Here is a 26,644-nt window from a genome sequence, read left to right on the forward strand (position 1 = left end):
TGCTCTTGTATTTTGTCTCGGTAAGCCCCATCCCCCACCCACCGCTTTTAAATTATGGTTAACATCTTGCATTCTAAAATGCCTTCCTATTTACAACAGGGTATATGCGACAAATGTAGTCTTGACATCTTATCAAAGACAATTCTAGAATGCAAGTTTTAAACTTTCTGATTCAAGAAGAATGGGGTACTCTAAAGCTTTTTAGGCCTTTGAGAAGACTAAGAATCATCCTCTAAAGTCCACCACTCTTTTTAGAAGTATAGTCTTAGGAATTACATAAGGCCTTAAGGTGAATAGGCAAATTCCCTTTACATAATCTGACACTCGACTGCTACCTCTAGGAGACTTGTTGCCATTAAAATAATGTTCCCCTGTTATTACAGATTGGACTGTAGTAATGGGCTTCAGCCAGTGATAATAGCTCGTTCAAATGATGCCAACTAATTCTGCCTGTGTCGGGACGAAACCATTTGTAGGGTTTACAAAAAGTAGGATCTACGGGAGCCTACTTTCCTAACTTTCTGTACTTGGCCAAACTAAACGGTTGCATGCTAATGAACTTTACATACAGAAGGCCAGATGGCTGAAATAATCGTTTCATTCTCTGCTAAGAAATGAAGAGATTTTAACTAACTCTCCTTATTTATCCTTGAATTAACTTTTCTTGGTCGTGGAAATTTCACCCCGATTCAATAAACTATATTATAGTTGATTTACTTAAGACTCAACTCCCATTGCTGCTAGTTATAATGAAATATTTTGAAATAACTGCTGTAAAACGAATACAATTGCTCATTTTCATAAAGTATTCTTTTATTTTTAATGAAAAATTTAAAATCGAGTAAGTTTATATATTAATTCATAGTAAGTCTCTTGAAGGCAGGAGCTTTTGAAAAGTTTCTTGTAACGCTTATGTAGCTTAGAACTGCATTTTGCATTTGGGTCCATTGCTGTGGAGTGGACCCACATCCTGGCTGTGTATGATGAGCCATAGAAATGAATCCACCTTTGAAACACAGCCCTTTCCCCCAATGCTGCTCCATAGGAAGGATTCCTCGGCAGGATTCATACATTTACAGCTATGTCATTTTCAACACAAAGATAAAAATGATTGTTCATTCTTGAATTATTTTCAGGACAAAAACTGCTGCTCCTTGCTTGAAAAAATTTGTGTCCTTCCTTCTTTCCTTCCTTCCTCCCTCCATTCCTTCCAGCCTGCCGGCTTGCCTGCCTTCCTTTTCTTTCTTTCTTTCTTTCTTTCTTTCTTTCTTTCTTTCTTTCTTTCTTTCTTTCTTTCTTTCTTCTTTCTTTCTCATTTAATTTGAAAATGCTTTGTCTTTAAAATTATTTCTTTTTCTCTTAGTGTTGACATCTGTATGCAGAATGAGCTAGTAAAACCCTACCATTTAAAATAATGTATCACTTCAGTGGATTGGGGTTTCCCTAACTATAAAATGAAGAAAAACAAAACTCCTTTCAAGAAGGAGTTGACAGATGGATTTTGCTTACAAGGAAGGTTAACAATAGAGAAAACAATTGTGTCACATTTAGAAAAGTCCCATTAATACTTTATAGCCATTAATAAATATTCTTCACAAAGAAGAAAACCCATTTCTTGTGCTACATTTTGGAGAATAATTTTTTTAATTGAAATAGGAATACATTTTCTAAAGGCAACTATTCAGAACTTTCTAAGTGATAAGATTTCACTATTTTCTTTATCGTGGTCATTTTACTTAAAGACACACAAACTTTTGGAGAGCCTGGGTAGCTCAGTGGGTTGAGTGTCTGACTCTTGATTTCAGCTCAGGTCATGATCCTGTGACATGATCTCAGGGTCGTGGGATCAAGCCCGCGTTGCTGAGTTTAGAGACTGCGTAAGATTCTCTCCCTCTTTCCCTCTCCCCTGCTCATGCATACACTTTCTCTCTCTCTCTTTCTAAAAAAATATAGATATATATATAGATATAGATATAGATATATACACATACATACACACATAAACTTTTATTTCCTACTTTGCTGTCATTCCCTCCCTAGGCCAGTGCAGCCCATCAATGGGTAGTGAAAACTGTCATCTTAGAGGATAAACTTCTGAGCTTACCTGAAATAGATCTGCGGGTAGGATGTTGTGCCCCACTCACATTGCCAATGGACCAGCAATCAACTTTGCTCCCCTAGGAAAATGTGCTGATTCAGGAGTCTCTGTGCTCACTGACTGTCACCAAGCCATCACCAGTTTCTCCCAGCCATGGACTGCTGCGTGGTTTCCTATAGATTTCTAGTTCTATAGAACTGGTGCCATCTTGGATGGAGTCCTGATCATTCTCCTCATTCTTTCTAGCAACTTTTCCCGGAGCAAGACTTGGGCGTTCTATCCCAGCCACTGCCTGGGGGTGCCAAGCCAAACTTGGTAAATTGCACGGAAATCTAGCATCTTGCTTTTTAATTTTAGCATTATGCGTGATTACGCACTCTTACTGATACATTCCAAATGAAAATTGGACTTTCTGAATATGGCCAACAACTTGGATTTATATTTTGGTTTTTTTTTTTTTTTAATTTTTTTTTTCAACGTTTATTTATTTTTGGGACAGAGAGAGACAGAGCATGAACGGGGGAGGGGCAGAGAGAGAGGGAGACACAGAATCGGAAACAGGCTCCAGGCTCTGAGCCATCAGCCCAGAGCCTGACGCGGGGCTCGAACTCACAGACCGCGAGATCGTGACCTGGCTGAAGTCGGACACTTAACCGACTGCGCCACCCAGGCGCCCCTATTTTGGTTTTTGTTTTAGATTCATGATGCAAAGTTGGAAGCACAGAGCACCTCATCGAAAGGGCTCTCTTTGGCTACCTTAATTCCATTTCCTTCCAGGGATATGGTAACAAGTTGATACCCAAATTAGAATTCCTGATCCTAGATGGGGAGCTGTTGTGGTAGGCAGATTTAAAACTGTGAAAGGAAAATGGGTCAACTATAGGAAATGCCCTGGTGCTGTGGAGGTCAATATATATATAAAATGTTTATTTATTTTTGAGAGAGAGAAAGCAAGTGGGGAAGGGGCAAAGAGAGAGTGGGAAAGAGACAATCCCGTGCAGGCTCCATGCCATCAGCACAGAACCAGACATGAGGCTCGATCTCATGAACTGTGAAATCATTCATTACCTGAGCTGAAATCAAGAGTCAGAAGCTTAACCAATGGAGCCATCCAGGTGCCCAATGTTCATATTTAAATATAAGTAGAGGAGAAGAACAATATCTATAAATCTATATAAAGAACAAAATCTATGAATATCTATAAATCTACAAATACTATATCTAAAGGGGGGTTTGTTATCTGACTTTTCCTTTATCTCATTACCTTTGATCTTCTTCCTCATGGGAAAAAGCAAAAAAAAAAAAAAAGCTGAGAACATTTCTGCATCTCTAACATTATATGCATCAGGAGTATGGGTCGTCTATGAAAAATGCCATTAACAACATAATTGTCACTTCCAACAATAGATGACATTTGCAGTGTGACCTATGTATCAGGCACTGTTCTAACTGCCCTGTATATATCAACACATTGTGTCTTCACAAAAACTTGTCCATTAGGCACAGCCCAATTTTATACTGAGGAGGGAGAGACACAATATGGGGCATATTTCCTATGGTCATGCAACTGCTAAGTAGTTGGAGAGGGTTTTGGGCACAGCACGCAACCAAAGATCGTGCTTAGTAATATGTTGCACTGCCTTTGAACTTAGTCTGTTGGGATTCTGTAATCTTTATTCTCAGCTACAAGATGTTCCTTCTTGTTACGGGGAGGGCACACTTGAACCTGAACCAGCAGATGACGGGACATGTAGCTGGTAGCAAGAAACAAGATTTCATTGATCTTTCTTATCACCATGATAGGAGCCAGAACACATCAAAAGCACAAATTGTCTTTAATTCAGGTCAAAGCCTCCAATGCAATACCAGCCTTGTTTACGCTTTGAGGTCCAAAGTCAGCAATGAGTGGGGGTAAACTCTTAATACCCTGAGAATGATTATGTTGAGCAAAATTGATGTTGAATAAACTGTTGAGACACACACAACTATTGACACCTGCAGAATAATTATGGCAAGTAAAAGAAGCCAGATAAAGAAGTGAGCATTCTGCATGGGTTAGTTCATATAAATGAAATTCATATACAGTTTTAGAAATGGCAGATTAGTCTCTAGTGACAGAAGGTAAATCACTATTTGCTTGGTGACAGGAGGACCAGAGGATGCGGGGGGGATGTAGTAAAAGGATTACGAAGCAGCATAAGGAAACTTTTTGGAGTGGCGCATATGTTCGTTGTCACGGATGCATATGTCAAACTCACAAAACTGTGCAATATGAGTGTGTGTAATCGTATATTAATTATACTTTCAGTAAACATGTTAAAAGTTAAAATTAAAAAAAAAAAAAGATATTGAACTTATCCTCCAGAACGATGCAGGCTTCGCTGAGTCCTCTGGACTCCTCTGCCGGAATCAGAGCTGATTCCTGGCGAGTTAGTAACGCGATGGGGGGAATCTCGTGGGATAGCCTCTCCAATGAGGAGGCTTTCTAAACTACTTGAAATCTTCATGGTTTTCGGGAACAGATAGGGAAGGATGGCAAAACATTCTATTTTACTGTGATTTCTGGTCTCAAGACTGCATTTATGGCTCTTATGACTAGCTCCATAACCCCTTCAAACAATCCATTCCTTTATGTGACTGTTCTGGCTAGATGCACTCTGGTGAATTACTCCTGATATCAACAATGAGTACACAGTGTATATACAGTATAAACGGGCCAGCACAACATGGTCCGTTGCTTCTTAATGCTCTATATCTAGCCGTAATAGGTGCTTAGCAGTAAAGCCTCTGGAAATGATTTGTATCATATCATTTTTGCTTATTGCACAAGAGTAACTTCCTACATTTATGTTGTATACTTATGAGTCCAACTCAGGTAGGCAGATTTTTTGGTTTTTAACCATAAGGAGGAGAGCATCTCAATTTTATTGGTGTTGCTGATGCTATTAACAGCTGTCCTGACAATAGCTTTTATGAGAATAAATGCTCTCTGACAAAAAAAAAAAAATTCCTTAGGAGCACACTCTGGAGAAACCCTACATCAAATCAAACTGAACCAAATTTGTCTCCTGTCTGATCCAGCATCCCCTGTGCAGCCTTATTTGGATGTCTGGCTCTCTCAGGACAGTCTCTTGTTTTTAGCAGTAAGTGTCCTGTTCAAGCAATCGTAGTCAAAACTTCCGTACAGGTACACTTCCCACCTGGTGGCTCTTAATGCATGCAAAAATACCCACAGGAAAGTGGCATTGCGCTGTATGTCAAGAAAGTGACAAATCCAACCTTTGTCTCTATTAGCTTTGGTCATTCTTCCCAAGGAGGAAACTGGACTGGGTATTTTTCCTTAGCAGCTGCTTTATTATTGCTGTTTATCATTTTCTTGACTTCGTGGTACATCAAATTATCTGTCACTGCAAACATGGAAGAAAGCCTATGTATTTTTTTTTTCAGCAGGTATAAGAAAAGAAAAATTTTGTGCTTACCTCTTTTTCTTCCAATTCTGGCAAACATAGAAAGTACCTCATTGAATGTGGAGCATTCCTGTTTGCCCTGTGTCTTTTCAGCTGTCCTTGAATTCTGTGTTTTCCGTTCTTTAGTTTTGGAAGTTACTAGCGATGTTATTTCTGAAATGTTGTTCGTGATTCATTTTTCAAACTTATTAAGAGGAGTCATGTCAGCGTGGGCACTTTATGCATTAAGAAAAGGGATTTCAAGGGGCGCCTGGGTGGCGCAGTCGGTTAAGCGTCCGACTTCAGCCAGGTCACGATCTCGCGGTCCGTGAGTTCGAGCCCCGCATCAGGCTCTGGGCTGATGGCTCAGAGCCTGGAGCCTGTTTCCGATTCTGTGTCTCCCTCTCTCTCTGCCCCTCCCCCGTTCATGCTCTGTCTCTCTCTGTCCCAAAAATAAATAAACGTTGAAAAAAAAAATTTGAAAGAAAAGGGATTTCAAGATGGGATATTCACAAAGCGCTCCATAATAAATTTTCTTTTACTATAAAATCAATTCATCAAGTGTAGAGTATTGTTTTAAGTACCTAAATAAAAATAACCCCCCAATGAGCAGTCATAAGCTTCCGATATGGTACAAATTAAGACCCAGAAACAATGAAGGGATGAATAAAATACAGCTAATAAAGTGCAAATATCTTAATAGGAATACAAAAACAAAAAGAGTAGAACAATTAACATATTATGAAAAGGCAGAAGTTAAAGGTAGAACATTCCAGAGAGATCCCTAGTGAGTACTAGTAAGAGATCATTAAACCAGATGAATGTAATGTTTTTGAGGACTGCAATAGAGAGTCACCATAGGATAATGAGTCACAGTCTCTTGGTACCTCTATCACTCCCTGAGTTTGAGTAAAATACTTTTGGAACTGGAATCAATTTTTTTAATGTGCAGAAACCTCATTAGAGCAATGTTTACTATTCAAAAGTGTTTCATATGAAATGGGACTTTCTTGGCTTCTTCCAGTGAGGTTTAAGTAAGAAAGAAGTGACAGGCTTTTATTAGGAAACATTGTAACATGTTAAACTATCCCCATGCATATACCTCATGTAAAGCTTGCATATCCACTATAAAGTAGAACATAGTAAATTACATCTTTATAATGTGAAAGAATACAAAATAGCCTTAAAGTATCAGTGTCTTAATAAGAAGTAAAAGTTTTGAAAGACTTATACTTTTTATCATGTATTTTTAAAATGTCACACGACCTAACAATCCCCCAAAGAAGGTAACTACAGAATAAACCTTGTAGAACAAATAACTGTAAGGAATTCTGAGCTGACAGTTAATTTATTAAATGTTCTGTTCTCTGTTATAGAATATAAATGACAATAATACACCCACACACTAATTCTTGACTTTATAATTTATTATTCGTATTGTACCATAGTCATGTTCTTGCTTTAAATGTCTTGGAAAGTAATGATCTTTTGAATGGGAGTGTTGTCTTTCTAGACCTGGGTGAACAGAATCATTTTATTAGAACAGAACCATTGTTGTTTATAAATGCGATTCTATTTCTTGTTAATCCCTTGAAGAGGCGTATTGCTTCCATTAATGTCCCTTTGGCAATTTTTTTTTTCACCACTGAAAATCTTTTCCTCAACGTAGCCTAAAGTAATTCAGTTTTAAGTATGCAAATACTTAAACTTTAATGGCAAAATACTTGGAACCCTTTGGAAGCCATTTTGAATAAACCTCCACATTTTCTTAACATTTAATAGTTATTGATGTTAAAATACCATACCGTGTCATTAATAGGAGATCATAAATAAAAGCATTTACAGAGGACAGAAGAAGTAAAATTAGAAAAGGGTTTCAGTAGGAATTATTGAGTAAAAATAGTATCTTCTTAGACTACATCAGAATTTTCAATGGACAATCAGATTTTCTTTCTGTTATTGAAATTCTTGAAATGTGTTAAAGATGCACTTTGCCAAAACGTTCAGGGGCAGAGGACAGAGGTAGGCTTGTGCAATTTTGATGCTTAATAAGCAAGTCCATTACCAGGGTCCTCTGTCCTTCTTTCTCACCTTCGTGTACCTTGTACCTCACTTGCATTTCCTATCTCATCTAAAATTGCCTCCTCCCTTTTCTTTTACAGAAAAAAATAAGTACAATCTAGAATCTCTATTATTGTTTAAAACTATTGAAAGTCCTAAAATATGGGACATTTTGCCAAAGGTTGCTCAGTAAATCTAAGGTGCCAGATACACACATCTTCTCCATCGGTACCCACTTTATTCGAATAGAGTTAGTTCAATGTCTTCGGAGTGTTGGAGAGAACATAATGGGTTGTTTGAGGGGATATAACAGGATCTTTATTGTATTTATTTTGCCGGTCTCAAGATTAAATGGTATACTTTCTGGCTGTCCTTTGAGAGATGGCCCGCAAATTAAATTTATAATATACATGTGATTTACTCATTTGGAGACGATTATGAATAATTTAATCATTGCATTTTCTTCCATTATTCTTTTCCCTACGTGTTAGAACACTGATGTAGTTTCAGTCGGAAAATCCACTGGCCTGGATCACTCCGAGGAAGTGTTTCAACAGCACAAGTCACGACATGCTGCCAGGACCCAGTGGACGAGCCCAGTTGTCACTAACTACCTTAAAACAACAATAATAAAGCCCTCAACATCTATTGTTGAGCTCCCAGTAATATGTACATCCAACCATTAACATACTCCTATATGTAGAATGACAGCTCTACTTTTCAAGACTTTATTCTCCCTTCTAGAATCTCAGGAAGTCCTCTGAGCTCTACAGCACTCACTTCACGCGGTCACCTTCCTGGGCTTCTTCCTCAGTGTCTCAGCCTCTGCTCAGGACTGCTACCAAGCATGCTTTCTGAAAGGGATTGTCAAACACCTCACTCCTCCAGAATTGACTCAGGTAGAGTCATGTCCCCGTAGGGATGCTTGGGCTCTGTGGTGTCATCGTCTATATATTGTCTGAGATAAAGTTCTGATAGAGTAAAACTAAGAATAATTTAAGTTCCCTGTATTAGTCAAGATCCAACCAGGAAAGGATTCCATTAGGATCATTCAAGGAAGGCTTATCTACAGTGGATCTTATGACAGGTGTGGGTGAGGTGTGAAGGAGCCACAAGAGTGGAGGAAGCTGGGCTTGGAGCAGGTAGCAGAGGCTGCTTCCACTCCTGGGACCAAAGAAACATGGCTATAGAGTCGCATCAGGCAGGCTGCCTTGAACAGAGCACAGGCTTTGTTTCCTTGGAGGCAGCCAGCAGGAGGCAACCTCTCAGGAAAGGACTCAGTGGAGTTTGTGGTTTGTGAGTTGATGATTCCAGACTAGAGATAACAGAGAATGGGAGTAACTAAAGAACTGATGCTCCCGCTCTGTCTCTGATCATTCTCAGGCTCCTTATTAACTGACCTCAATGGGAAGCAAGAGAGTGTGGTTGTCCTGTTGATGTAACCCATGCAGGTAAGCCTCAGAGGCCCAGAACTGGATGAAGAATGTTCGAGAACAGTTCTAGGGTAGAAAACACAAATGTTTGGTGCGGCCACTCTTGACTATATATTCATATCTGCCAGTTGTCAAGCAATCAAATACACTTCTTTTAATACTAACATTTGCCACAGACATTGGAGTGCCATGAAAGGCTGAATTTCACAGTGATGCCCTTTGAATTCAAGAGAAAATGAAACTGTTACCTCATAAAAGTAATAATGGGTCACACTTTGCATGACAATATTTCTAATTACTTTAACATGTTTACCCTCATTTAATAGATATTCATAAAACAAAAAATATCCACTGGCCCCATATTATATTCTGGATGCTGTTCTGAAAGACTTAATTCCCACAATTCCATGAGACAGGCCACTCTATAGATTGGGAACGTGAAACACAGGCCTTTAACTTGCCAAATAGCAGAGTCTAGACATAAACCTCAAAGCCACAATGATATACTCTTACTTTTTTTAATGTCTATTTATTTTGGAGAGAGAGAGAGAGAGAGAGCAAGTGAGCAGGGAAGGGACAGAGAGAGAGGGAGACAGAGGATCCTAAATGGGCTCTGTGCTGACAGCAGACAGCCCAATGCGGGGCTCGAATTCATGAACTGTGAGATCATGACCTGAGCTGAAGTTGGGTGCTTAACCGACTGAGCTACCCAGGTGCCCCTACTATTCCTTTTGATAACTACAATGCAAGTGGAGAGTAAATATGGATTAATATAGTCATATTTGCATAATAAAACCCTAAAGCTTAAAGAAAATAAAGTGGAATGCTTCAGGTGCTTCTGAGTAAAGAGTCTAGCAATGGGACAATGCTCTCCTCTGAAGTTTAGAGAGTTCTTTTCATTATTTATCATTTGTAAGGAACATTTCTTTCATGAGGGCTTCATGTTTCAAGATCATGTTAGAGCTAATGCAAAAAAAAAAACCCCAAAACAAATATAAGCAGCTAAACATGACATGGTGTTTTCTAGTTTTCATTTGACATGTAAAAATATGAATTTGAATTTATTTCATGTAGATAAACTTTAGTAGGTGTCAACGTCAGAACTCCTCAGCTAATGTCTCTACGTTTCCTGTGGTGAGTGGCTGTCATGTGACTTTTATGCCTAGGTCTCACTTTCCTTGGAGAGTGTAGATGGCATTACCAAGCAACATAGATGCCTAGCGCTGCAAAATCTGTGATGTTTGGATGCACTATGTGTTGTGTTTCTTAATATTTCACGTAAGGAAATATTTTCCACTATTTTTATAAGGGCCATTGTTGATCCAAAATTTATTGTCTTCAGAATGACCATGGAAAAGCTTGAGCTTATATTGGGTACATATGTTATTTACTTATTAATATTCTCTGTTGTCTCCAGCCCAGTATCCTGAGGATTCATATTCCTTAAGATGATGCGTGTATATCTTGGGATCTTACAACCTCAGTGTGTGTTTTTCAATTCACTTAATTCAGCACATCATGTTTTTACTTCTTATTTATTTTTCTTATTTCTTATTTATTTTTTTATATTTTATAATATTTTTATATATTTATATATTTTATATATTTCTTATTTATATTTTTTATTTCTTATTCATTTTTTTATTTTTGAGAGACAGAGAGACAGAACATGAGCAGGGGTGGGACAGAGAGAGAGAAAAAGACACACACACACACACACACACACACACACACAGAATTCGAAGCAGGCTCCAGGTTCTGAGCTGTCAGCACAGAGCCCAATGCAGAGCTTGAACTCAAAAACCACAAGATCATGACCTGAGCCAAAGTCAGATGCTCAACAGACTGAGCCACCCAGGTGCCCCATGTTTTTATTTTTTGAATTGCCAACCCATCTTGATTTCTTTCTCAGACTATTACGGACTTCAAAACTTGCTATGGTCTCACCTTGTATTGAAAATTAGTATTTATTTCTTAGAATAAAAGTCCACATCCTTAACATGAACAAGTAGACGATGCCCAGCTCTGTAAAAGTCTCTCCTCCCACTCTCCATTTTGCTCACTGTGTGTTGCCCATTCTGGCTTTCTCTCAGCAACCCAACTAAGTAAGTTATTAGCTTCTAAAGATAACTTTCATAAGCTCTGGTCTTAACATTGAAATATTGTTATAACACCAGAAATTATATTTGGCAGTCAAGCAATTTATGAATCTGTGTCAGTTTTTCTCATCATCTGTGGCTCCCATGGACAGCAAGCCCCATGAGATCAGGGATCACATCTCATTTGTTCACGCTATACAGCTTGTATTGGGCACAGGGTGTTGGCACATGGGAGGCATTCAGTAACTAATGGCTGAGTAACTGAATGGATTTTGCTCATCAGCTAGATTTCAATATTATGTGTGGCATGAATTTGGGTTCCCCATAATGTCTAGAGCATTTTAACTTCCTTTACCTTCATTCTATGTCCTTTTCTCTCTTCCTTTCCCCCAAATCTTACCCACACTCTCTCTACTTCAGTCTACCTGATATGTGGGCGCTTTCTTGGACTACACCAATCTTCTCATCTCTGTTCTATTTTAACTTGTCCTAAAATTTCCTACTTAGTTTATCTTCTTTACTTTCTTATTTCATAGTTTAACTTTATTTTTCAAGTCCCTCATTGATTCATGTCCTTTCCATGGACTTGCCCTTTGAACATGGATGTTCCGTCCTTGCCTCTCTTCCTTTTTTCTATTTCTTCTTCTTCGTCTTTCCTTTTGTTTAAAGTCTGGGACTTTGCACACATCATCACCCTCCCATCACCCCCAGGCCCCACACTCACTTAACAAGCTGGGGATACTCTTTCACAATTACACTTCGAAAGTGTTCACTTTTATTTAAAAGTGTGTAAATTCATATCCACAATGTCTAAGTCACCTTTCCTCTCTAAAACCTCCCTCCCTCTAGCAGACACAAGTGGCAAGCGACCTGTACTAAAGAGTTAGGGACTTTCTCCAGGATCCGTCTTTTGTTTACATTTCTAAAACCAACTGTGTCATATTACCTACCTTCTGTGATAGCCTCTTTGTTTTGTGGACAGTTTCCTCTTTCTCTCCCTTTGGATTTGACTCTTTTATTTTAGTGTTAGTTCACCTTCCATATCCAGATCTTTGATTAACTAAGTTTTTCCTTTAATACTCAGTCTGTGTCCTCTAAACCTCAGCCACATGAGTTCTGGGTTTGAACCCTAGGTTTCCTGCCTGCTTCAGATAAGCATTCACATCCATAACATGACAGTCTGTCTTCTTTGCTGGTGTGTAAATACACATGCATGTGGATAAAACACATGAAAGCTGGGAGAAATTGGTAGAAATAGAAAAACAAAATGTAGATTCTGCATGCAACTGATACAATTCTACAATGTCTGAACATTATAATTAGGTTTGGTACATTTTGTTCTCCAATGTAACTGAGTGACAGTCTTAAAAATGAATGAAATCTTTCTTTAAGTGAGGATATGTCTATATAACTTCTGCAAAATGTATATTTATTCCTGTTGTAATTGTGTAGATTTCAGCAACTAACCCCAGAGAAAATTAGTCATTTATTAGGATCAGCAAAGTTGCCTGGAACATGGGTACAAATGGAGGCTATACACCATAGGCATAAACACTTAAAAAATTAAAATGAAGTTAGCACACTTTCTTTTCTTTCCTTGATAAATATCTTCCATAATGATCTGGAAGGCCTGGTTTGGATCTTAAATTCTTATATTCTAATGGTGTGCAAGAATATGGTGGACACAGTTTCTGGTCTTCACTCCCGTCCGCGTGTACTTTCCTTCTGCCCTTGCTCTGTCCCACACTGAGAGATCTTGCACATACATGTGTGGACATAAAGCCCTAGCTCTTCCCACACTTCTGCAACTGTGGCTCCTTGAACCTAGGGATGCCTACATCTGTGAAATGGGCCTCTCTCAAGAGAATAGACCTTGGGTATAAGTTTGTACATGTCCTACATGCAGGTTTGGAATATTTAGCCAACGGTTTCTGGTTCTAAGGAATCTAAATTATAGTCAAGAAAGGGACAGGAAAACTTGGAGTCGGCATATCATTTTGATTTATAAACTCCTTATCCTGTTGGGTGGAAGGAATATAGCCAGCAGAGGGTTTATGCCAAAATCAGGCCACCCAAATTTCAAGGATCAGGGCAGGGACCTCCCTTCCTGAGTTTAAGAGTGAAGGGGCATTTAAGGTTTATTAAGAATTTCTGCTTTGCACATAAACCAAGAAATATATTTTTTCTTCACCTAGAGCAAGAATTCAATGGAGGGACTTTAACTGAGTGTAATCATTTAAAAGATGTAAAAAAAAAAAAAAAGCAGTATGTTTTCATTTCATAAAAGCTTCTAGAAACTTTGTGTTTATCATCAAAATTAAAAGACCTAGAGTGAAATTAGACACAGCTGAGTCCCCTGAAGATGTAGCCTAAGCTTCAACAAGGGTGTGATTAAATTTCTTAAGGCTTGGTGATAGCAATCCTTCAAAGAGGGTGTAGGAAATTCAGTATTAATGTAAAATAACACTAGGTTCAAAGGCAGAGCTTTGACTCTGCCTTTTAAAGAGAATCTTCACAACCAGATGACCAGCAAACACATGATGAGATGCTCAACATCATTCATCATCAGGGAAATACAAATCAAAACTATAGTAAGGTATCACCTCACATGCCAATCAGAATGGCTAAAATTAACAACACAGGAAACAACAGATGTTGGCAAGGATGTGGAGAAAGGGGAACCCTGTTGCACTGTTGGTGGGAATGCAAACTGATGCATCCACTCTGGAAAACAGTATGGAGGTTTCTCAAAAAGTTAAAGATAGTTCCTCCCCATTTGTAGCACCTGGGTGGCTCAGTTGGTTGAGCATCCTACTCTTGATTTCGACTCAGGTCATGATCCCAAGGTCAAGGATTGAACCCTGTGTTGGGCTCCATGCTGAGTGTGGAGCATGGAGCATGCTAAAGATTCTCTCTCTCTCTCTTTTCCTCTCTCCCCAGCTTGTGCTCTCTCTCTCTCAAGGAAAAAAAAAAAAGAAAAAAAGGAAACTTAAAGATAGAACTACCCTATGACCCAGCAATTGCACTACTAGATATTTACTCAAAGGATAAAAAAATACTGATTTGAAGGGGCACATGCACCCCCATGTTTATAGTAACATTAGCAACAATAGCCAAAGTATGGAAAGAGCCCAAATGTTCATCAACTGATGAATGGATAAAGAAGATGTGATACACACACACACACACACACACACACACACACACACACACACTGGATATTACTCTGCCATCAAAAAGAATGAAATCTTGCCATTTGCAATGATGTGGACGGAGCTAGAGTGTATTATGCTAAGCAAAATAAAGTCAGCCAAAGAAAGACAAATACCATATGATTTCACTTACATGTGGAATTTAAGAAACCAAAACAGATGAGCATGGGGGGGGGGGCGGTAAGTGAGAGGAGCAAATCATAAAACAGACTCTTAACTCTAGAGAACAAACTGATGATTACCAGAGGTGGATGGTGGGGAAAATGGTGGGTATTAAGGAGGGCACTTACTGGGATGAGTACTGGGTATTGTATGTAAGTGATGAATGACTAAATTCTCCTCCTGAAACTAATATTACACTGTATGTTAACGATCTGGATTTAAATAAAAACTTGAAACATAAATAAATATACAAGTGAGTGAATGAGCCTTCATCACTATTAGATCTAAATTCAGAGAAAAACTGATAGGGCCAGAAAATCGAAAAGTGCAGTGAAACTCAGGATGGGAGGTGATACGGAGGTCACGTTTAGAGAGATCAGGAAATACAGCATGGAGGAGACCGAGGTTCTTGGTAGATGTCACAACAGAGCCCCTAGAAGTCGCTTCATGTTAGAATTTGGTCGGGCAGGACGAGGAAAGAAATTGGTTGTCCCTGTAGGGAATCTGGGTCCCTGAGAAACTGTGCCAACCATGAAATCTGTTGCTAGACTTGTGTTACAAATTTAGAAATCTTCCCTGTGATTGTTTATTCATTTCTATTTTAATTCCTCTATAGCGCTCCTACATCAGCCAGAGTTCTTTGTTGAAAGCAATAAAATTTGACTCTGGGAAATTTTAACATAAGCTTAATTTATGAAAAGGATATTTTATAGCTTGTAGAAATTTAGAGAAAGTTGAAGAAACTGCATCCAAAATGGGTAGGAATTAAGCAAGCCTAGGGAATCTGCAAGAACCTTTGGGGAGGAACACTTTTATCTCTCTCTTTCTGATACTTGCTCCAGATTCAGTCCCAGGTGGGATGGTATTCTTGCCCGATCCGAGGTCCCATGCCTACACCCCAACAGCCAGAGGGGCAAGAGAACAAGCTTTAGACATTTTAGCTTCTTTAGGAGGTCATGCATTGGGCCTCCCACAAGATTCATACATTCAGATGCTGGGTAATTAACTTAATAATGACCAACATTGCTATGAGAAGAATAAATCTGGATGCCTGCAGAGAAAAAAAAAAAGTTACAAGATAATACTTGGGCACGCATAGATATCAGAGTTCCAGAAAGTAAAAAATAAAGATTTGTCAGGGGATATGGCACTGAGAAACTTGGGAAAAATTAAGGGAAATAGCAGTTAGTGAGGTAAAACCTTAGAGTGATCACTCTAAGCGGATCACTTAGCCATGGTTACTTTTCTCTTTCCATGGTGTATAGTACAAGGCTAACTCACCAGGTCTCAGTTGCCCAAACGTTGCATGTTCCATAGATCTTCGGGACTGGCCTTTGACTGGCTCCTGGGAGATAACCTCTGAGCTATTGGGAAATCCTGCTTGATAAGAATGTCTTTGCATACTTGAGACCTCAGGCCTTGCTGGATAGATTAGGTTAACAATGTAATTGATGGTAAATGCCTATCTTTACATGGATGCCTGCTGGGCTTTGAGCCAGCTACATTTGGGGAGGTGTGAGTCTGAGAATTGAGGTTAGTTACACGGGCACTGAATACCTAGGTGGCTAACTCAAATGAAATCCTTGGATCCAGAGCTCTGGTGAACTTTCCTGACTGGCAGGACTTGGCACCCGTTGTCACATGTAGTTGGGAGAGTTCATACTGACTGTGTGGCTCCATCGGGGGGAAACAAGCCTGGAAGCTTCTGCCTGGTTTCTTGTGGCCCACCCTATATATATACCTCTTCCTTTGCTGATTTTAATCTGTATACTCTTGCTATGATAAACTGTAATCGTGAATGTAACAGCTCGGCCGCTTCCTGTAAATTCTTCCTTCTAGTGAGTCATCAAACCTGAGGGTGGTCTTGCGGACCTCCAACGCACAGGGGATACAGGATTTAACTTAGATTTCCATAAAATCTTGAGTTAAAGAGTAGAATCCGTTCCTTCTCGCTACTTATCAAACCTTTTCTCAGGGACCGCTGTCATAACGCATTATGTTCCGTTTGTGTTTAAGGATAAATATGATGCCCATCAGACAGAAGGCAGAAAACAATAAAATGGAGAATTAGTACCTGACCAAATGCTTCCCAAACCATTGTGTAATGATAGGAGAGGCTAGGAAAATAAGAAACAAATGAAAGAGGCCTGGAAGTTCCATTATTCATAAAAAGCAAAGCGACAGTACAATACTTTACATCATTTCTTTCTTAGTATGCAGTTTACTGTGCAGTTTTGCATAAATTGTTTTTGTTCACTCCCCCACCTTTTGTTACCTCCTGTGTACGTCCCTTTATTTCTTCCTGAGGTTGAGCTGGCAAGATGTGAGTTACAGTGACAAAACGAACATGATAAATTTCCGCTGCCCTGTGAAATTTGTTCAGTGTGGAGTTCTTTTGCTGTTTAGAATCCTAATGTTGTGCTCATGCTCACCCCTTCCCATCCATCAGATAGCATGCCGCCATCTGTAGAAGTACCATAGTATAAGATTTATGTGTTACTATTTAAGGAATTTAGGTTTGGCAACTTCATGCTGTTCATTTGGCCAAACAATAATATGCTAATTAACCTGCTTGACCTAAATTATACAGCACTCAAGGATGTTCAGCCAACCCAGTTGCTCAATTGGCTGAGCATTTCTGACCCTATGGTTTTGCCTATAAGGAGCTTTACATCATAAAACAAATGGTTATTGGGCTGCTCCATTTCATCATCTGAAAGGGAATTAATTATCTTCAGCTCACTAAAGGAAATTTATATTTCATCTGGTTTGTTATGATTATACCAATATTTCACAATTAATGTGCATCGGCAGGGACCGAAAAAACTTTCACTTTCTTTCCCAGAACCATCTGTATTTTTTAGTTGGCTGAAACACTGATAAGGAAGTGTAGACATTTCTGTTTATTTTAGCTTGAGCTTAGGATATGAGATCCAAGATCCGTATGTGGGTTTCAGAGTATATGAACGCCCAGAAGCTATTTGCAAAGTTTTACATGCATGTGCTTAAAAGTATTTTACTAGGAAGGGTTTTCTTAAGTTCTCCAATTGGATTCATGCCCCCCCCCAATAAAAGTTGAAAATAGTCATTAGGTGTTCAAGACTAATGATCCCTTTTTTAAGTAACCTCATTTCATGGACTCATAAATCTGGTTTCCTTACGGTTATTTATCATGTAATGCTGAAAATCTTTAGCAATATCTCTCTCCAACCCCCTCCCCACCAGTCTGCCACGTCAGCAGAATTCAAATAAATGAAACTCTAATAGTCAGAAATAAGTTAAAACAATACAGGTATTGAAGAAATGTATTGCATAGATGCTCTTAAAGGATTAAATTTTCTAGCACAGGTCAAAACAATGCGAGAATTGTTGAGATCCCAAGGACTAAAATCTCTTGATATCTTGATAACAGAGGAACAGGAAAACTTAGAAACATGGCAGAAGACAAAGATTCAGAAAGGAGAAGAAAAATTAAGAAAGAAGAACGTGACAAATGGAATAGGATGTAGAAAAATTTACAGGGAACTTAAGAAGCACATGTAAATACTATATATATTTAATACAGGGAAGCAACCTTTAAGAAAGATGGGTGTTGTATCGTCCTGTAAATCAGTGTTTCTCAAACTTCACAGGGCACAGACACAATCGGGAGCTCTTACTAAAAATGCATATTCTGACTCTGTTGTCCTGGGTTGGAGCCTTTAATTCTGCATTTCTAGCAAACTTCCAGATAGCAATGGTGTCTGCAGACCAAACTTTAATTAGTAAAGCTGTAAGCTGAGGTCACAGTTTACCCACTGCCTGAATTCCATAATATAAAGTCAAATCAACGCTGAGACGCCTTTTAAGAAGTTGTGCTAAGAGCCAAAAAGAATTATTGGATCTGTGCCTGTGTCTTGAAAAGGAGTGAGGATAACTAAGTTTAGCAGAAGTTTAGTAGAGGAATGGAGTATTGTCTCAATGCTAGTGAAAGCATCACATAAGGAGGCTTGCTGTCTTCACTTATATTGTATCAGGTAAAGATGATAAGCATCTCTTATTAGAGTGATTGAATCAGCACATATGGGAAATGTTATTTAAACATTTCCAATACAGTGACTAGGTGAATGTACATATTGTTGACCTAATGCTTACTAAACAAGCATTGCTATAATAATAATGATAATAATAATGATAATAATAATAATTATAATAACAACAACAACAACAATAAAAATAATACAGGCATGGGGCGCCTGGGTGGCTCAGTTGGTTAAGCATCCAACTTCAGCTCAGGTCATGATCTCCCGATTCATGAGTTCGAGGCCCACGTCGGGCTCTGTGCTTACAGCTCTGCTTTGGATTCTGTGTCTCCCTCTGTCTCTGCCCTTCCCCTGCTCGCACTCTGTGTGTGTCTCTCTCAAAAATAAATAAACATTACAAAGTTAAAAAGTACTAATCAGGGGCGCCTGGGTGGCGCAGTCGGTTAAGCGTCCGACTTCAGCCAGGTCACGATCTTGCGGTCTGGGAGTTCGAGCCCCGCGTCGGGCTCTGGGCTGATGGCTCAGAGCCTGGAGCCTGTTTCCGATTCTGTGTCTCCCTCTCTCTCTGCCCCTCCCCCGTTCATGCTCTGTCTCTCTCTGTCCCAAAAATAAATAAACGTTGAAAAAAAAAAGTACTAATCATAGAGGAAAAGCAGTCTACCAAGCAGTGTAGGTGGCTTGAAGTTCTGTCCCATATTCCTAGGATTCCTGCTTTCTTCTTCATTTGAATATTTCTATTTCCATTCACACACAGATTCCTTATTCAAATATAAGCAGAGAAATATTTATTTTTATTATTTCCTCATAAAATGTTGCATATGTTTTACACTCTTCTAGACTTTGCTTTCTTTGTATATACCATATTATATACATCTTCGTGTATCATTGTATGAGATAGGATGCTTTTATTCTTTTTTATAGTGGGGTATCAAAATGTTTCTTTTTAACCAGTTTCCTACTGACAGTCTTTGGGGGTATTTCCTCACAATTAATGACATCTGACCCAAGATATTTTTGTCCTTGTGCAAGTATACTGCCGGAAAACCCTCATAAATGGGGTTGTTGAGTCAAAATGTATATTTATTTGTAATTTTGATAAATGCTGGGAAATTGCTCCCCCCTAGAGGTTGGTAGCCATGTTACTGATCATGTATTTTTCCATAGCCTTACCACCAGAGGATGTTAACAATTTCTTGGATTTCTGCTAAACTCATAGGTGAAAAAAAACCATTTATCTGTGTAGTTTCAATGAGCATTTCTCATGTTATGAGCTAAATTCAGCAACTTGTCATCTGATAGAGAATCACTTGAAGTTCCTTTCTGAAGAAAAGTTTCTTCATGTGTTTTACTCATATTTCTATTGTGTTACCAGCCTTTAGTGATTGATTTCTGAAGGCTTTTGAATGTATTAAAGAGATCAACTTTTGGGTTATGAATTGCAAATATTTTTTCCAAATTTAGTATTTATGTATTCATTCAGGTTTTCACCTTGCCTATTTTTTTTTCTTATAGAAGTTTTTAATTTTTATGAGACTGATCTTATCAATCATGATCATATGACTTCTGATTTTGTCTCAAAGGAAGAAAAGCCTTCCCTACTTCAAGATTATAAACAAATACTCACATGTGTCCTTGTAGTTCATTTGTTCAAGTTATATATATAAATTTTGGGGGCACCTGGGTGGCTCAGTCGATTAAGCGTCCAACTTCAGCTCGGGTCATGATCTTGAGCTTCGGCAGTTTGAGCTCCCCATCAGGCTCTGTGCTGACAGCTCAGAGCCTGGAGCCTGCTTCGGATTCTGTGTCTCCCTCCCATTCTGCCCTCCCCTGCTTACGCTCTGCCTCTCTGTCTCTCTCTCTCTCCCCAAAATAAATGAACATTAAAAATAAATAAAATTTTGGTATATTTAGGGTTTATCCTGGTTTTATGATGTGGTTTTGGTGATAAGATAACCTTCCATTGAACAATGGACCATTCTGTTACAACTTTGAGATGCCAAATTTCCATATGTATATATATTTTTAGACTAATTTTAATTTGTTTTCTTTTTTTTCCCATACCATTGATCAGTCTATTTGTGAATTGGTGCTATATTACTTCAAATATCGAGACTCTGTCTCTTTAAATTCCTGATAGGTTTAGACCTTCTTCATGAATCGTTTACAAAAATGCACTGAATATTCTTATATTTTTATGAGAATTTTAACACACTTATATAGGTCTAAAGAAAGCTAATTTTTATTTGAATTTATTTTAAACGTATAGAATCATTTATACATAACAAATGTTTATTTGATGTGTCATATGTACTAGATGCTGTTCCAGTGCTGGGGATCCACAGTGGTTAAAAAAGAAAAAAAGAACTTCACTGTCCTGAAGGAACTTACATTTTGGTGATAGGGGATAAACAGTGGGTGATAATATAATGTATTAAAAGTTTCCAGTGCTATAGAAAAAACTAAAGTAATGAATAGGGATAGAGAGGGTCAATATGTATGGATATATGTATGTATGTATGTATCTATCTAATGTTGAGAATTCTTATAAAAAAACTGGTACATTTTCCCACTTATGCAACCTTGTTTTGTGTCCATCCATACTAGTTAATTGAGTATTTATTATGTACCAAGCCATGTCTAATTGATGGAGGTCAACTGTGCTTATGGAGCTCATACTTGATGATAGTAGAGATATAATGAAGGAAGTATAATAAGCAAATGATGAAGTATATTCAAAGGTGAGTACATGAAGCAAAACAAGGCAGAGAAAGAGGATAAAGCTAGTGTGTGCATCTCTGTGTGCCTGCGTAATTATGCAAGTGAGGGGGCCGTAGGTATATTTTATGATGCAGTGTTTATAAATTAAAAGTCGTACATACAATGTGCATTCTCATTTGTTCTATCTTTATGTCTACCAATACTGTTTTAAAATATTCTCTGTATTGGTTTTGTATATTTCATGTTCAATCTATAACTAGGCATTATATATGAGAGGTGTATATATATATATATATATATACACCAATACTGTTTTAAAATATTCTCTGTATTGGTTTTGTATATTTCATGTTCAATCTATAACTAGGCATTCTATATGAGAGAGAGAGAAAGAAGGAGAACCTAATAGAAAACAAAATGTAAAATGTCTCTGTATGGTAAAAAAAAAAAACTTTATTGGAAAGCATTGAAGAGTATGGCAATAAACGAAATGATATACTATATTTCTGGATCAAGAGAAAGACATGCCAACTATCTCAATTATTCTGTAGTGTTAACACAATTTCAAGCAAGCTCTAGCAGCTTCTCAGGGCACTTAGTATTTCAGATGGGAGAGCAAATACCAAAATATTCATAAATAAAAGAATCAGTCAGTGACTTGCTTTATCACATATCGAGACATACCTTAAAGCCACAGTAATTAAATAGGGTATTTGGTGCACAGATAGATAAAGTCATTTATAGGACAGAATTCAGAGCCTGGATACACATCTCTACATACCTGAAATTCTGATATAAGACACATCAGTAGAACTAGGATAACATTTTCAGTAAATGTGCTAGGATAATTGGTGAGTCACAGAGAAGGAAATAAAAAGTTTCTCTATGTCCAACCATATACAGAATTCAATTCAAGATAGATAAAGAACTTAAATGTGGAAAACAAAGCCATCAAATTTTTGGAACACAATATGGAAAGCTATAACCTGTGATTAAGTAAAGATTTCTTAAATACTTAAGCAGTGCAAACTAAAATAGAACAGATTGAAAGTCTTAATTACAACCAAAATCATCATAAAAAAAGAGAAATAAAATCCACACACTCATGGAGGATATTAACAATATATTTAATTAACAAAAGGTAAAGAATCTAAAACATATGAAGTACAAATCCGTAACTTACCAGCCAAATGATTAGAAATGTGCAGAGGCAAACTGGAATTATGAAAAGGGAACAAATGCAGAGTTTCGCAGTGACCTCCAACTATAAGTTGACCTATAAAGAGATACTATTTGAATTCTGCAAGAGCATCCAAATGTTAAAAATGTGAAAACACTAAGTGTAGACAAAGATGGGAATCAATGGCAGCTCCAATATATTATTGCAGCAAAAGTAAACGGGAGACTTTGGGGCACAATTTGCGATTCTTGTATAAAATGAAACATGTGCACACATATGACACTATTTACAACACTATAGTTATGATTCTTCGACAACGACATGAAAGCCATCTGGAGAGCTTTAAAAATACATTGAATTCCACGACTTCATCACAGACCGTGTGACTCAAGAATCTCAGGGATGATGCCTAAACATCAGTATTTCTAAAAATGGCTCTGTGTTATTACTATGTACAGGGAGGGCTGAGAAATACTGCCTTAGAGAACGTCTCTCATATAGAGGTAACCCAAGAGCCAGGAATGAGAACGTTCACAGCAATACTACTTACGACAGCAAAATCTCGTCACCCGCTTAGGTGTCCGCAAACTGTGGGGTTAAATCAACTGGCCATACTAAGGATGCTGTAAAAAAACGAACAAACTGCGGGCATGGATTTCAGCAGAGATTAATTAAAACAATACACTGTTGAATAATGTAGGGCGGAGTCCTCAGGAAACAGACTGTGACAGATTCGTGCTTAGGAAGACGAGCCTGGAGGTGTTCGTGGGAACAGCACCTGTGAGCAATGAGAGATACAGGTTTGGAAAGAGAGAAATTGGACTGTGATGGTATAACAGAGGCCTCAGCCAATGCTGTGGGGGAACTTGGACTGGGACGGCTCTTCAGCATTGTCCCAACTGAGGCAAAGGGGCTGGACTTTTGTACCCCACATCAAGCAGATCGGGCATCGTCCTTATTGGCTGCTCATCTGGCTTGCTGCGTTCTGTGGACCATCTGATAACTCGTCAGGGTTCAGATAACCCCTGCTGACACTCTGAGATTGCCGCCCAGTAAATAATTATATCCACTTTGCTTGTAATAATTACTGAAGAGGTCCATAATAATATAACCAAGATCTTTAAAAGCATATTGTACCTTTAGCCCTGGCTTAACAGAGAACAGATAATTAATGATACTAGTACCCTGATCACCAGGACAGTTTTTATCACTGTGGTGAATGGAACATCCTCCAGATTCTCTGGTGGGTTTTCTGACTTTAAAATTCCCAATTCTCTGGGCCTTTTGATCTCTTCCACGACCATTTTTCATGCAAGTTCTGGATTTCTACTTTCCTAAGTTGGAATCATTAGTGAGAATGAAACTCCATTATTTGTCCTAAGTGGAGCACTGGTTGTCACTGATGTGTGATCACAGTGAGTTTGTTAAGCTTTTTTTTTTTTGCGAGTTTTTCAGTGCAAACCTAGACGAATATTAACACTGTATTCCATGATCCTGGCCAGAATGTTTAATCATGTGTCATGGGAGAGAACACCCATTTCAATGAAGGTGAACTCCATATCTCATTTCCTTTAATGGGAGACTATTTCCTTTAAATAGTCTCTATACACTCTCCCAGCTCCTGCTGGTTTGTCTGAAGTAGGTGTTACAACTACTTTGGGATATAAATCCCTGTTTTTTTTCCTTCACAGACCCAGGCATTCCCTGGCCAGATTATGTTATGACTTGACCCTCATGATTGGTTTGGTACCCAAGAAGGTAGAGAGAAGTGGATCTTGAGGGGCTGATGTTGTCTTGCAAAGCAGAAGATTACAATATCTTCAAGCAAGAATCAAATTCTTATTTCTGACCGGAAGGAGGGAGCTACTTACAAGGTCCTGAGTGTTCAGGAGAATCTGAGATTCTAGATACTGGATTTCATTGACCCAGATATCCCTTGGAAAGCCTTTGTATCCCATCCCTTCCGCATCGGAGACTTGATGTTCATATAGCGATCCTGCTGGTGTTGAGTTCAACCTTCTATGGGGTGTTGCTACCAAATAGAGTCTTTTGCTTGATCCTCAGCTTCTCTACCTGCCCCCCCCCCACCCAAGCTATGGGAGATCAGAGGCTCTTCATATGCTGTGGAGAACCTCCTCTAGCTTTCACACTGTTTTTTAGATTGGTGATTCTTAACCTTTAGCCTTATGTTATCTTCTTTCAGTACACTGATGGGCCCCAGCAACAGCTATCCTAGGCCCTACTCCTTATAATTTCTGTTTTCCCTATACACGTCGAACACCTGAGTAATTGCACCTACCAGTGAATTTCCTTCCTTTAGCATTTCATTCTGGTTCACTGCTGATAAAAGCTTAACAAACTCACTGTGATCACACATCAGTGACAACCAGTGCTCCACTTAGGACAAAGAATGGAGTTTTCATTCTCACCTAGTTGTACAGTGACCTACTCCGGAATCTTTGAGTCTGCTTCCTAAGTCTACCACTGGCACCAACGTTCTAGATTATGTTCCGTAGAAAGCAGATCTTGTGTGCATGTCTGCTTATTGGGGAGTGTCGGTGAGATCAATACCTATCAGGCGTGAGCGAAGCCATAGGGGACAGAGGTAAAAGTTGACCTGTCATGTAATTGCGACAGGTACTGTGGGGACAGCTGTAGCCGAGATGTCTCTTCAGAATTGTTCTGTCCAAGGCAAGAAGGCCAAGCATTTGGTCCTATGGATCAGCCAGTCATTGAATACAGGTTGCTTCCAGGAAGGGGTGTAACTTGGTATGACTGATTCCATCAGTTGAGGACGATTCCTGGTGAGGACAAGCTAGATACTAGCGGCCAAGATTCCTGGCCGCGGTGGGAATGGCACCTCCATCCTGAAGGGGAAGCTGAGTAGCACACCACAATGTCTACTACATGCGAAAAAATCTAAATTTTATCAAATATGGGAATATTTTAAAAAATTTGATATAAGTTAAAAAGTAAATTATTCACCTATTTATGTATCTAGCTATCTATGACATAGGTATGTGTATATACACATTGGCATAGATGCAATAACAGTGGAGATAAAAAAGAATAATTTGTACAAAAATCACTATGCTAGTTACCTGGGTGGAAAGAACAATCGGTTGTGTGGGAGGGGTCACAGGAGGCTAATGGAAGGGATATTGGGGTGCGTGGGTGGCTCAGTCGGTTAAGCATCTGACTTTTGATTTCTGCTCAGGTCATGATCTCACGGTTTGTGGGATCGAACCCCATGTCTGACTGTGTGCTGACAGTGAGGTGCCTGCTTGGGATTCTCTCTGCCCCTCCCCTGTTTGTGTGCTGTCTCTCAAAATTAATAAATAAACTCAAAAAAAAAAAATAAAGGAAGGGATAAAGTTCTATTTCTGAAGTTGGGTTGTTGACGTGTGTGTCCATTTTAGTTGTCTCTGACATATACGTTTAAACTTTATATACTTTTATATATATCATATTTTATCTTTTAAAGGAGAGCATAACGAAAGTATTTGTAAATGACTGCTATTTTGTGTAGCATTGAACCTAAAATAAGTCAAGAGAATGATGTGAGTACTAAAGCGTTAAAGGAATGGGTTCATAGGACCTCAGATGAGGGAGAGAGAATCCTGTCCTATCTGCATTATACACTTAGGGGAGGTGATCTCAATGGAGAGAAGAAATTCTAAATTTAGCAATACATATCTTATCTAGAGCAAGAAACACTATCTGGACATTAGTCCTTCCTTCAAAGACTCTTTTTGAGAAAATTCTGTGATTTGGGAAAGCTTAGACTAGTCATGATATGAGGAAGTAGAATCAGGATCGATAGGATAACCAGAAACCCAAGAGAGCTGGTCGTGCAATAGACAGAAAGTTCAAGCCAAAACCCAAGATAGAAGTAATTTATCTTGTATGTTTTCTGTTACAAGAGATGGATGGAAATAAGCTGGCCCACTACATGGTCTGAATATTACAGAGGTCATTTAAGCGTTAGAGGAGATACCCATTCCTTCATTAATTCAAAAGATACTTACTGAGCTTCTGTGCAATGCCAGGCACCATGTCAAGTGCTGGGGATAAACACAAAATACATGGTTCCTGCCTTATTGTCCTAAAACTCCAGTTTTCATACTTTTAATATCCTAAAGATCTTGACTTAAATGAAACACACAGAACCACAGTATAAAATAGAGATAAGGGTTTTGCACCCAAATTCAAC

This window comes from Leopardus geoffroyi, chromosome A2, assembly GCF_018350155.1.
Source record: "Leopardus geoffroyi isolate Oge1 chromosome A2, O.geoffroyi_Oge1_pat1.0, whole genome shotgun sequence".
Taxonomy (NCBI): Eukaryota; Metazoa; Chordata; class Mammalia; order Carnivora; family Felidae; genus Leopardus; species Leopardus geoffroyi.